Source organism: Thermobia domestica, chromosome 13 (genome assembly GCF_964235325.1).
Source record: "Thermobia domestica chromosome 13, izTheDome1.hap1.1, whole genome shotgun sequence".
NCBI lineage: Eukaryota > Metazoa > Arthropoda > Insecta > Zygentoma > Lepismatidae > Thermobia > Thermobia domestica.
In genome coordinates this window covers 62103514-62114991 of record NC_137466.1, presented here as the reverse complement: position 1 = coordinate 62114991, position 11478 = coordinate 62103514, and the positions used below count along the sequence as shown (strand labels likewise).

At 37.0% G+C, this 11478-nt stretch overlaps 1 protein-coding gene across 5 annotated transcripts in view; it reads left to right on the top strand.

Annotated features, from left to right (window-relative positions):
- Positions 1-2364: 2364 nt before the first annotated feature.
- The window catches only part of LOC145668173 (vacuolar protein sorting-associated protein 4B-like), an 82955-nt gene continuing 73841 nt past the window's right edge, over positions 2365-11478 (top strand). For 4 of the 5 annotated variants that reach the window (XM_081735799.1, XM_081735801.1, XM_081735796.1 and 1 more), the window contains exon 1: positions 5444-5564. The gene's annotated coding sequence lies outside the window, so the exon portion shown is untranslated. Of the gene's footprint in view, positions 2467-5443; positions 5565-11478 lie in introns of those variants that run through there. The other variant, XM_081735797.1, reaches the window with a different exon arrangement.

The following is an 11478-nucleotide window of genomic DNA, read 5'->3' as shown; positions in this document are numbered from 1 at the left end:
CCGTTCAAATGGGATTTTCCCTGATCGTTCTCTACATGATACTCGTTTTCATACTGTGTTTACATACATTTGAGTCTCATTGTATTATGATTATTATCTTCCATAATTGAAATAACAGAAGATAAACGGGATTTTACTTACTTTCACTTTTAATTAATTCATTTCGGAATTTGATTTAAATCAACGATTTTTATTTAAAAAATCAAGTGATTTAAATCTTGATTAAAATCGTGATTTAAATCAAACTGATTTAAATCAATCCACCCTGGTTATAAGTAATCGAGCAATATCCGAAGTGATTTTGCAGAGGGCAGGGTCCACCCGGAAATTTCCGGGTATCCGGGAATGCCTTTAATCTCATTTCCCATCTCAACAATATACCATGTTATGTATCCCGCATAGTTGAAATGTGCAGCTGCAAAAAAAAAAGAAAGAAAAGAAAAGAAAAGAAAGAAAGAAAAAGAAAGGAAAGAAAGAAAAAGAAATAAAGAATGGGCTGTGTCACTAGCTCATGGTAGAAATAAGAGAAGATCCTTGAGATAAACCCCCGCGCATCCTCTCCCTTTGCGTGACGTCACCTTCAACACCAAATCACTGTCCCTCCGTATAAGAAATCTCTCACCCTTACCCTCTCAGTTGGCAGGTTGTTATTTTATAGTTGCATTTGTGTTTTGCAAGATTTTCTACGTTTTTTTTTTTTTTTTTTTTTTTTTTTTTTTTTTTGTAAGATTTGGTTAGTTAGTTATACACTGTTGTGTATGACATTTTCTGCGTGTAAATATTGTTGTATATCTCGTACTGTGCATCTTGTGTAAATAGAACTCATCTGTACTTCTTACATTGACTTTGGAAACTTTTAACAATGCCCACATGCGCTGTGTAGAACAACAAACACACGAAATAGAATGTTGGTGGACAGAATGTCAAATTCTATTAATTACCACAGCAGGAGGATTTACAGAAACTACGCCTACTGGGGATACAACTTAAAAAAAAGAAAGAAAGAAAGACAGACAGACAGAAACGCACTACGGACAATGCCTCTAGGCTGGTGAGGAAACTTGCCTAAATAGAGTTTCTTCTATTTGCATTTAAAAATATATATATTCCCATACCGGAATAAAATTCCAATAATATAATAGACATGCAGCGACGTAACTAAGGGGGGAGGCAAACGGGGCTTGTGTCCCGGACGCCGGATTGGCATAGCGCAAAACTAGGCAAATATTTATTTTTACTATAAGGCAGAAGTTTCAGCAAACTAAAAATCATAAAAAAATTATCTCAGAAACAGGAACAGGACAGGACTAAAACCGAAATGAAATCTTTGAGTTTTACGTCCCACGTTTATGCCGGTTAGGCTAATGATTAGTCTCGATGATGATGAGTAATGAATGAAATGGTGGAATTAAGAAAGTGGGAGGAAACGGGAGAACCCAGAGGAAACCCACGCACACGGTGTTTGTCCATCACAAAGTTCACTTGGCGGGGGCTGGGATCGAACCCGGGACCCCAAGCACCAGAGGCGAACGTTCTACCACTGAGCCACCGCGGTCTCCAGGACTAGAAACCACTCACCAACCTTAGGATCATATCCATAGAGCATAAGTTAGCTTCAAAGTTATCTATTGAGGACATTGTAAAAACCTTTTCAGCCAAAAGAGCTCGCAAAGTCAAACTTTAGTTCCAGCTTTTTGTGTTTTCATTTAACGTACATCGATTTAAGAGATTTGTAAAATGTCCTAGTATAATACTTGAGACAACAGCTTGAGTGCTTGTTATAGTTAAATATTCTATTCTAAAGCAATAGACTGTTGATTCATTCTGCACATATGAACATCCCGAAATAATTCCAAAAACATTGTGATTTGCAGTTATGATAAGATTATAAGAACATGTCAAGCATTCTACTCACAGATTATTTGGCAATCAAATACTAATTAGTTTGGTGTGTTTATTGTACTAACAATTAAATTATGTACTGCAATTTTGAAATCGAGCTTTACCACTTGAAGAAAAATGAGATAGGAGAATTACTGTGTGATGCTAATATCAGATATACTCTCAGAACGTTTTCGTTTGGCTGTCAAGAGGGAAGGGGAAGCTAAGGCGAGTTATTGCCCCGGGCGACAACTAGCTTAGTTGCGTCGCTGTAGACAGCTAAATTAGAAATAGCAAATAGACATCTGAAAGTGATGAGAAAACTATAATTTGACATCAGATTCCAAAGAGAATATACTACAGCAAGCAGATGACAGCGTGACTCCTGAACCGAATGTGTATCGAAGATTACGTCAATGCGTGAGTAGGACGAAAACGCGTCCGCTGATGGACTTACCTTGTCTTATTACTACCATGTCACTAGCTGAATGGAAAGAGGGGAGGGACTCGAGGAAGGAGTTCGTTCTGCTTCTATCGCGAGAGAAAGAATGACTCATATTGTTTCAAGGGCAGAAGAGTTCTACAGTAAGTTTAGATAAAGGATTGTGCTTGCTTTTCAACTCATATGTAAATTATTATGAAGGAAAATAACATAAAATACTTTCTTAGTGGCAGTTTTTAGGATTTCAGGATTTAATAACACCTGATGTATGCGTGCGTAACTTTTTATAGCGGGCACTTAAGAAACGAACGAATTTTCTTGAAGTAAATTTTAAACTGATTTAGTCTAAAATATTGTTGTAATAGCATGTATGCAAAGCCGTAGGCAAGTATGTCTTCCATTTGTTAATTCAAATAAATAATTATAAAATACTATTAAATAGAGAATAGCAAACTGGCGAAAAATAGTGTCAAATTTAGCAAAGAAATAGGCTACATAACATCAAATTCTATTGTTTAGTTAGTCTGAAGGTGAGAATTATTTGGATTTGGATCATTTCTCATGTAAGGTGGGTTAACTGGGGAACCCTCAAGGTGGTTCAATATATTCGATTTCTGGTAGGCTTGCGAAACTTCATGTACATTTTGGTGTTCCTCGTAGATACATACGGTTAGCAAACGCGTTTTCGGCATGGAATCCCGGGGTTCCATTCCCATGGCCGGAGCGGATCCAGGGGGCTGATCGGGGCCATCGCCACCCCCAGAAGAGGAATAGGCCTATATATAAATAAAACCCATCCCAGAGTTTATAGTTCTTAAAAGTAGCTCCAAGTCCAAATAGCAATATTACAACCCACCGTCCCCCCAGAAGTCCGTCCTGGAACCGCCCCTGAGCGGTAGGAATAATTCTTAAGTGCGATTCAGATTCTATGTTAATAGTAGGGGCCTATGTCTGCGTCGTGGTGCTAAAAATTAATGGTTGAATAAATTAGTCGTTTCAGAAACCTTAGAAATCGAATACATACTTGAATTTCAATGCATCATGAAAGTATTATCATGTCCCCATTCTCAATGTGACTTCCCTTTTATATAATTCTGGAGATTCCACTAGTTTCCAGCACAATCGTTTTCACATTAATTTGTTGACGATAGTAGTAAGTGACTTGGCAAGTCACCCTCTGTCCGCGAATGCTGAGAGAATGTCTATGCATATGGGATAAAGATATGTTCTTAGTATTTTACTGGTATAGTTTATAGTCGGCTTACATTCTATACAAAATCTCAGTAAGAATGCATAGTTACCAACTTTCAAAAAAAAATAAACTGTCAGGAGTGCCATTCGTTCAGGTAACCATGAATTTGTAAAGTTTGCGGAAGAAATATCTAATATTAAGTAATCAAAATATATATGAATTTTACCTCCGTCATCTCTAATAATGTTGAAAAACGTAATCTAAACTGTATGCTTTTAACATGTAATAGCCCATAAGAAAGTAATTATGAACTATTCCTATGTCAATCCAGTATGTAAAGTCATTATCAGCACCGATAATGCTCTCTAACACGTAAGGCATCTAGTGACACGAGGAAAGGATTGTGCTTGCACTATCTTCGCTAAAGCACATACAATTCGTTACTGATTCTCCTCTTTCCTACAGTACAGGTCCATCAGGATCGCCCTGCTCTTACTCTCATTTTATGAAATTCGTGCGTTTTAGTTGCTACCTAGCGTAGGTTTGATTCGTTGTTCTTTTTCCACTGTAAACTGTCAGGAGTGCCATTCGTTCAGGTAACCATGAATTTGTAAAGTTTGCGGAAGAAATATCTAATATTAAGTAATCAAAATATATATGAATTTTACCTCCGTCATCTCTAATAATGTTGAAAAACGTAATCTAAACTGTATGCTTTTAACATGTAATAGCCCATAAGAAAGTAATTATGAACTATTCCTATGTCAATCCAGTATGTAAAGTCATTATCAGCACCGATAATGCTCTCTAACACGTAAGGCATCTAGTGACACGAGGAAAGGATTGTGCTTGCACTATCTTCGCTAAAGCACATACAATTCGTTACTGATCCTCCTCTTTCTTACTGTACAGGTCCATCAGGATCGCCCTGCTCTTACTCTCATTTTATGAAATTCGTGCGTTTTAGTTGCTACCTAGCGTAGGTTTGATTCGTTGTTCTTTTCCCACTGGTGTTTTCCTAAAGTGAATCTGCACACACAAATACAATTCCCCATTAGAAACAACTTATAAGACACTAGCCGCCTTATGCAGAGTCGTTTTGACGTATGATTAGCGTCATACTAAAGGCATGGCTACTGCAGGAAACATGTTATTCGAACTCTTTAGTGTGACACTAATCACGAGTCACAACGATTCTGCATAAGGCCATATTAGTCCATTTCCTGGTGGAAAAGCTACATAAATCATAAATACATGTATGGTTATATAAGCTTGGATAGCACCCTGCCAGGGCTTTTAAGGGAAACTTAGTTACCTTACGACCTTACTACAGCTGTTATGAAACTTAAAAGGGATATAGTATACGTAAAGCCGCGTCAGTTCCCGAAGGAGTTGGACGCTCATACTTTTAGGGATTATTGAGTATCTACGAACTTACCAAGGGGGTAACAAAGCGACTTTGATTTACTTATCGACTGATACGAAAATAAAAAAATAACGTACCTGTACTTTATATCTGTATGTGTAGTGCCCTTGTACTTTATCTATGACTATGTGTGTGGGGGGGGGGATATTTAACGCATATCGCATGTCTTGTGCACATGGATACTTCTTACTATTGCACTACATAGAAAATTTATGGTATTTCATGTAGAAGTGGTAATAGAACACAGAAGAAACACAGATCACGGCGTTCTCATGTATACTATTACCCTTAAAAGGCTTGGATTTAAGATTTTATTACAGAACATAGCTATAAAATGATTATAGAAAATGTCATATTTGCACTGTGAAATTTTTAAAAGAACGACTCCTCATTTAGGAATTAGGTCTTATCTACAGTATGTTGAAAGTGGCATTTAAAATGAAAGTTGGATAACTGTTTTCTTGCCTCGCTATGTTTAATTTTTATTTTGTACTTTGCAACATTGATAAGTAGAAATGTTTTTAGAAATATGTTGCATAGTTCTTGAGTGGTTGATTTCAATTCAAATAATCTATTTGCGAGGAATATGGGCACATTTTAATATATTGCTTGTTATGTATGAAGTAAGAAGTGTACATATCTTAAATATGAACTAACTGTAATTTGTATATTATAAATATTCAGCAAAAAATCAGTCGTAATTACATCTTTTTTATATATACTGATTAGCATGAAAATCATATTACATTAATCACAATCACTCAAAACATTTGCATTTTTAAAGTGTAACAGCATAATTGTATATAATCGTAAATTTTAATATTACCTTTTCTGTAGTCCTCTTTTTTTTCTGTGGGAGACCTTGCAACAGAATTGGATTCCTGGGGAGAATCTTTGGTTCGAATGATATATAAATTTTGTCTCTATAAAAGAAAAGGAAGCCGTAATAGAATTGTTTAGCAACTATAGGTCTAAAAGAAAACGAAGCCGTAACAGAATTGTTTGTCAAACTAAATATATATGGAAATAGTAAAATGCAATCAACATAGACACGTACGCTGGTCTAATGGCTAGCGCATGCATCTTTGACTCTTCAAAGGCATGTTATTGCGTATTAGATCCGCCCGAGTGAATACAGGGATTGAGTATAGCCCGCTCCCCCAGTGATTTTTAACGAATCATAGTGATTCTAACGATTCATATTAGTTCATAATGAATCGGAATCGCATGTTATAAAGATTTAAGATGTAAATCTTGTGGTAAGAAGGTTTTAGTATAAGTAGTAGTAGTAGTAGTAGTAGTAGTAGTAGCAGCAGTAGTAGTAGTAGTAGTAGTGGTAGTTTAGTAGCTGTACTAGTAATAGTAGTAGTAGGAACGGGTTAGAAGCCCCGCAGGGGTTAGTTGGGTTCTGTTCTCGATATATGTAGTAGTAGTAGTAGTAGTAGTAGTAGTAGTAGTAGTAGTAGTAGTAGTAGCAGTAGCAGTAGCAGCAGCAGCAGTAGTAGTAGTAGCAGCAGTAGCAGAAGCAGTAGTAGTAGTAGTAGTAGTAGTAGTAGTAATAGTAGTAGTAGTAGTGACTTTCAGTTCCGGTGACAAAGAACTGGGGGGAGCGGGCTATACACAAGCCGAATACAGAATTCGATAGCATTCCATTCCATACGACACCATACCATACCATACCATAACGTCTAGTGCCGGAACGATGTGATAATCCAGAATGCAGATGGCTTCGTCCAGCAGGGCCTACCACAAGATAAGGATACAACTATCATAAGAGACACACATACTACTGCTATAGTGAAAGGGAGCTAAAAAAAAAAATAGCACCGTGAAAATAGCCTCGTCTTACTATTATCGAGTTACTGAAAGGTGGCCTCTGACAGATTGTGCACAAGTTGTAAACAAAACGAAAGGGAGGATTCTTCGCCAATCACAGTACTATTCTTTCATGCTGTTGCTAGGCAACGAAGGTCATTGACTGCGCTGTTGCCGGTAGTTGAGATGACGTGTTAAACGTCTTGAGTTTGTCGCCAGAGCTGCTGTCTCTGTTGCGGAGCCTCTGGCAACAGCACCCCCGTGCCTACAATACTCCACGTGCTCTACCCAACTGTCAACGCCACCTTTCTTTGCGCATACAGTAGATGATGTGAGCGGTCCGTGGTATAATACAGCCTTAGGATCCTGTACATCGTTATGCCGTTGGAGCCATCGATTCGATATACATATCACTGTGCAAGAACACTGAGTTTTCAAAATCAGTGGAGGTGTTCTCACAGTTCACGACAGTTAATGTCGTGGTATGGAATTCAACTTAACAAGAATATTTTATCGAGAAATTTTGAAAATTAGCCATGTTGAAAATAAAGATTTAAGTATTCTTTAATAAAAATTTAGTATTTTAGTTTCTTTTCCTTTTTTCACGATAGAAAATATGTATTGTTGAATGAATGTCCAGTTTTGAAACTAGGCCGGGGTCTACGCCCTCCCATTTTTTTGTATGATAAAAATAATTGAAGCTATTATTTATTTATATAGCAAACGTTGCCTTTTATTCTTTATTGGAAGATTTTTTAAACATTAGATATAGTTTCAGTTACAATTTTTCTGTTATGCTAGATGTAAAACAATACTTGACGTCACAATGTCAACGTCCAATTTAGCTATAATATCCATTAGGAGTGAGTTAAGTTGGAAACTTTTACAGGACCCATGAAAATTGTAAACTCATAATATAGGCCTACCTATCATAATCTGGTTTCTGGCTGCCTCCCCCCAATTTTTACCTTCTAGATCCGCCACTGAGTATGGTGGAATAACAGCAGATTCTAACCCCCCGATCTAAGTTCTCGTTACACCATTCTGAACACTGAACATTTGTGATACAAGAAGTGTAAACACTTGAACTGAAAATAGCAAGGAGAAACGCTCGTTGTTTGTCACTTTAAAAAAATTACTCAACGATCCTCTTTTTTCCACTCTGTGGAAATATACCCTACTATCATTTAAGAAATTCGGTGAAATAGAATCTTCTCTACTTTTTCACTTTCTTTTCTTTGTGTTCATTATTTTTATTTTCTCCTATTTTTGTGTGTTTGCCGAGTACCTCGAGTCGGCGTTCCTGTCACAGTGACTTCATTCTGTCCAACACCAATAGAGTCTATCGTGGAAGAACAATCCATTGTCGCGATATATCACACTTCTTCCGAGATCAAAGATAGAAATCAGCTGGAATTACTGTTTGATTGAACGACGCGGTATTGTTCAACCACTCAGACACAATAGCACTGAGTTACCACTTACTACTGAACTTTCTCTTGTATGTCTTGGCAGGTCCGTAGCCAGGATATTAAGAAAAGGAGTTGGGGCGTGATCATGCGGGGGGTGAATGCATTTCATTTATATATACATAGCAACAGAGCCGCCTTAACACTATTATTGAACCTTGGGCAAACCAGTGTGCTAGGGCCCCTACGATAGCCACTCGCAGCAAAAAAATGTAATGATCGATGCTCGTGGGGTCCTCAGGTAAGTAGCTACCCATCGGTCCCATGCGTTAGAAAGTCCTGCATACCAACGAAGAGCCCAGTTTCAGGGGGTTTGAATGTAGTCACAGGGGAGTGAGCTCCCTTACCACTCTCTAGCTACAGGCTTTTATCTCAGGTTGTTTCCGGTTCTACGCAAGTGATGTGTCGCAGAGATTCACTATTAATTATTTTACTGGAAAGAAGATAATCACTGTTAGGATAGTCCATTTGCGCCCGAGAAACGGCAGAAAACTTGGGCACATATGAGAAATTGTTGTTGGATATTCTCGTAATCTGAAATTGTTAGTTTGAGATATTAATCGATTGTCTTCATATTAAACCATTTTAATCAAATTGAAACGAATTAAAACTTATAATTTTACTTCCTATAATTATGCTTCGGATTAAAAGGGATGGATAATCAATAAAAATGAATGGTTATGAGAAAATCGGTAGCTCTCCCCGCTGGTCTAGTGCTATCACATGCGCCCTTCGTACTTTTGGTCCCAGGTTTGACTCCCGGTGGGAGAGCACAAAGTTTTAATTTCACTATCATTCAGTATTAATCATCCGTCTACCATAGCCTAAAGGATGTAACCATGGAATGTTAAACCAATATATATATATATATATATATATATATATATATATATATATATATATATATATATATATATATATATTAGGGTGACTCAAAAGTCCCCTGACATAGGGTAACTGTTATTATCAGAGTTACAACAAAATGTAAAAGGAAAAAAATCTCCAAATGTGATGTTTTCAATCTAAAGTGAAGGGTTTTTTTTTTTTTTTTTTTAAATCTGGAGCCATTTGGTTGTACACTCTTTATGCGCCCAATATTAAATGAAGATGCAACGTTGCCATTTACCTGGACTCTTAACATAAGTCAATGAAGTTACTGTTTGAAATGAGGCCTGGCTATCGACGTGTTAGCGTAAAAGACTATGTCAGGAAAGTTTTGAGACACCCTGTACATATATATCAGATGAAAAAATTGGTGGAATAAGACTATTTGAACAAACAGAAGAAACTCGAGAAAATCGAAAGACCCGATGTAGTCCACCCTACAAACGTGCGTGTCTTAGGATGGAACTAGGAACTCTTCCCACTAGAGTGAACATTCTACTACTGACCCACCGTGCCCCCTATTTTAAACAAGCTGCCAGGGGCAGATCCAGGACCGACTTCTGGGGGGGGAGCGGTGGATTGTCATAATACTACTTTTAAGGACTCCAAACTCTGGGATGGATTTTATTTATAAAATAAGAGTTTCCTCTTCTAGGGGGGCGATCGCCCCCCCTGGATCCGCCCCTGCAAGCTGCCAACATAAAAAAAGGTAAAAAGAAACTATCATACCTTTCAGGACTAGCCTGATTTTTGAATGTATGTCTACAAATAAAATTTAAAAATCCTGACTGACTGACTGACTAATCTACGTCCAGTCCAAACCACTTAAGAAAGAAACTTGAAAGTCGGACAGGGCATAGGATTCGTGGCGTAAAGTACTATTAAGAAAGGACTTTCGGAAATTCACTTGGAGCCTTCACTTTTTGGAAATTCGACGAGGAAGAGGGAATTAGGTGTGGCAATTATTATGTTAAAACATCCATATCTCCAAATTCCTTAAGATTAGAGACATGGAATTTGGTATGGACTTCTCATTTAAAATAATAAGACAAAAACGAGTTTTTTCTTTTTTTAAAACATTGGCCTAGAAAGAAGAATATTTGGTTGGAAGGAGGGGGGAAAGGATTACAATTATAATAAGATGTCTTATCTCTGAATATCTTAAGAATAGAGACACGAAATTTGTTTTCTGGACCTTTCATTTAAAATAATTAAATAAGTGTTATTATTTTTTATATTTGTCCTAGAAGAGAAGAAAAGGGATGGGGGGTTATCATTTACTATATATATATATATATATATATATATATATATATATATATATATATATATATATGTATGTATGTATGTATATCGCAACCGGGGAGACCACTGTGCCTTGTGTTTCGAAGTACGCTGGCTTAGTGGTAGAGCGCTTACCTCTGGTGCGTGAGGTTCCTGGTTTGATCCCCGGAAGTATTTCGGACTTTTAGTCTAAAATAATTAGCAAGTACAATACGCATAGCCGTAAAAAAAAAAAAAAAAGTTCTTTAATACATTTTTATTGTATTTATTTATTTATTTTCCAAGACTGAGCATTAATTGCTATTTAAATATTATTTATTATGTTTTTGTTATGCCCAATGGTTTAGGAATTCGATTGTGCAAAACTCAGGAACCCAAAGCCTGTACAACGTAATTTTCCACACGCTGTAATAAACAGATAAAGGTCTGCAACCGTGCCAAGTTTGATTCTGATCGCATAAGTTCGATTTATGGGTTTTTGTTCTGGGATGTACGTCACCGAAAAGTCTGCACAGCATAATATTTTACACGCTTATAAGCAGGTCAAGGTTTACGACCTGTTAAGTTTGACCCCAATCGGAAGATTTAGATCTATATACAGGGTGTTTCAAAACAACACCGACAACGTTTGTGAGTTATTTCTAACACCAAGATAAGACAAAAAGTATAGACCAACCTGGGTGCACAAATGCTTCCTTTCGGACTTATAAGCTGCCGAAAACATGAAAATATGAATTTTAAAGGTCCATAGCTCCAAAACTATATGGCCTACCGCAGTCGTGTCAAGACCTCACTTAGGAACTAGTATGTGCCCTATCCAAATATCAATATTTCACAATCCTGCGGTACTTCCGCAACAATTTTTATAAAGGTAGTTAAGAGTACTTCAAATTATATTCCCGTAGCGGAACTCCTTCTATAAAAATTGTAGAAGTACCTCAGGATTCTGAAACATGGATTTTGAATAGGGCACATATTAGTTCCTTAGTGAAGTCTTCACCCGACTACGGTAGATCCCGTAGTTTTGGAGCTATGGACCTTCAAAGTTTTTTTTTTTTTTTTTTTTCATGTTTTCGGCAGCTTA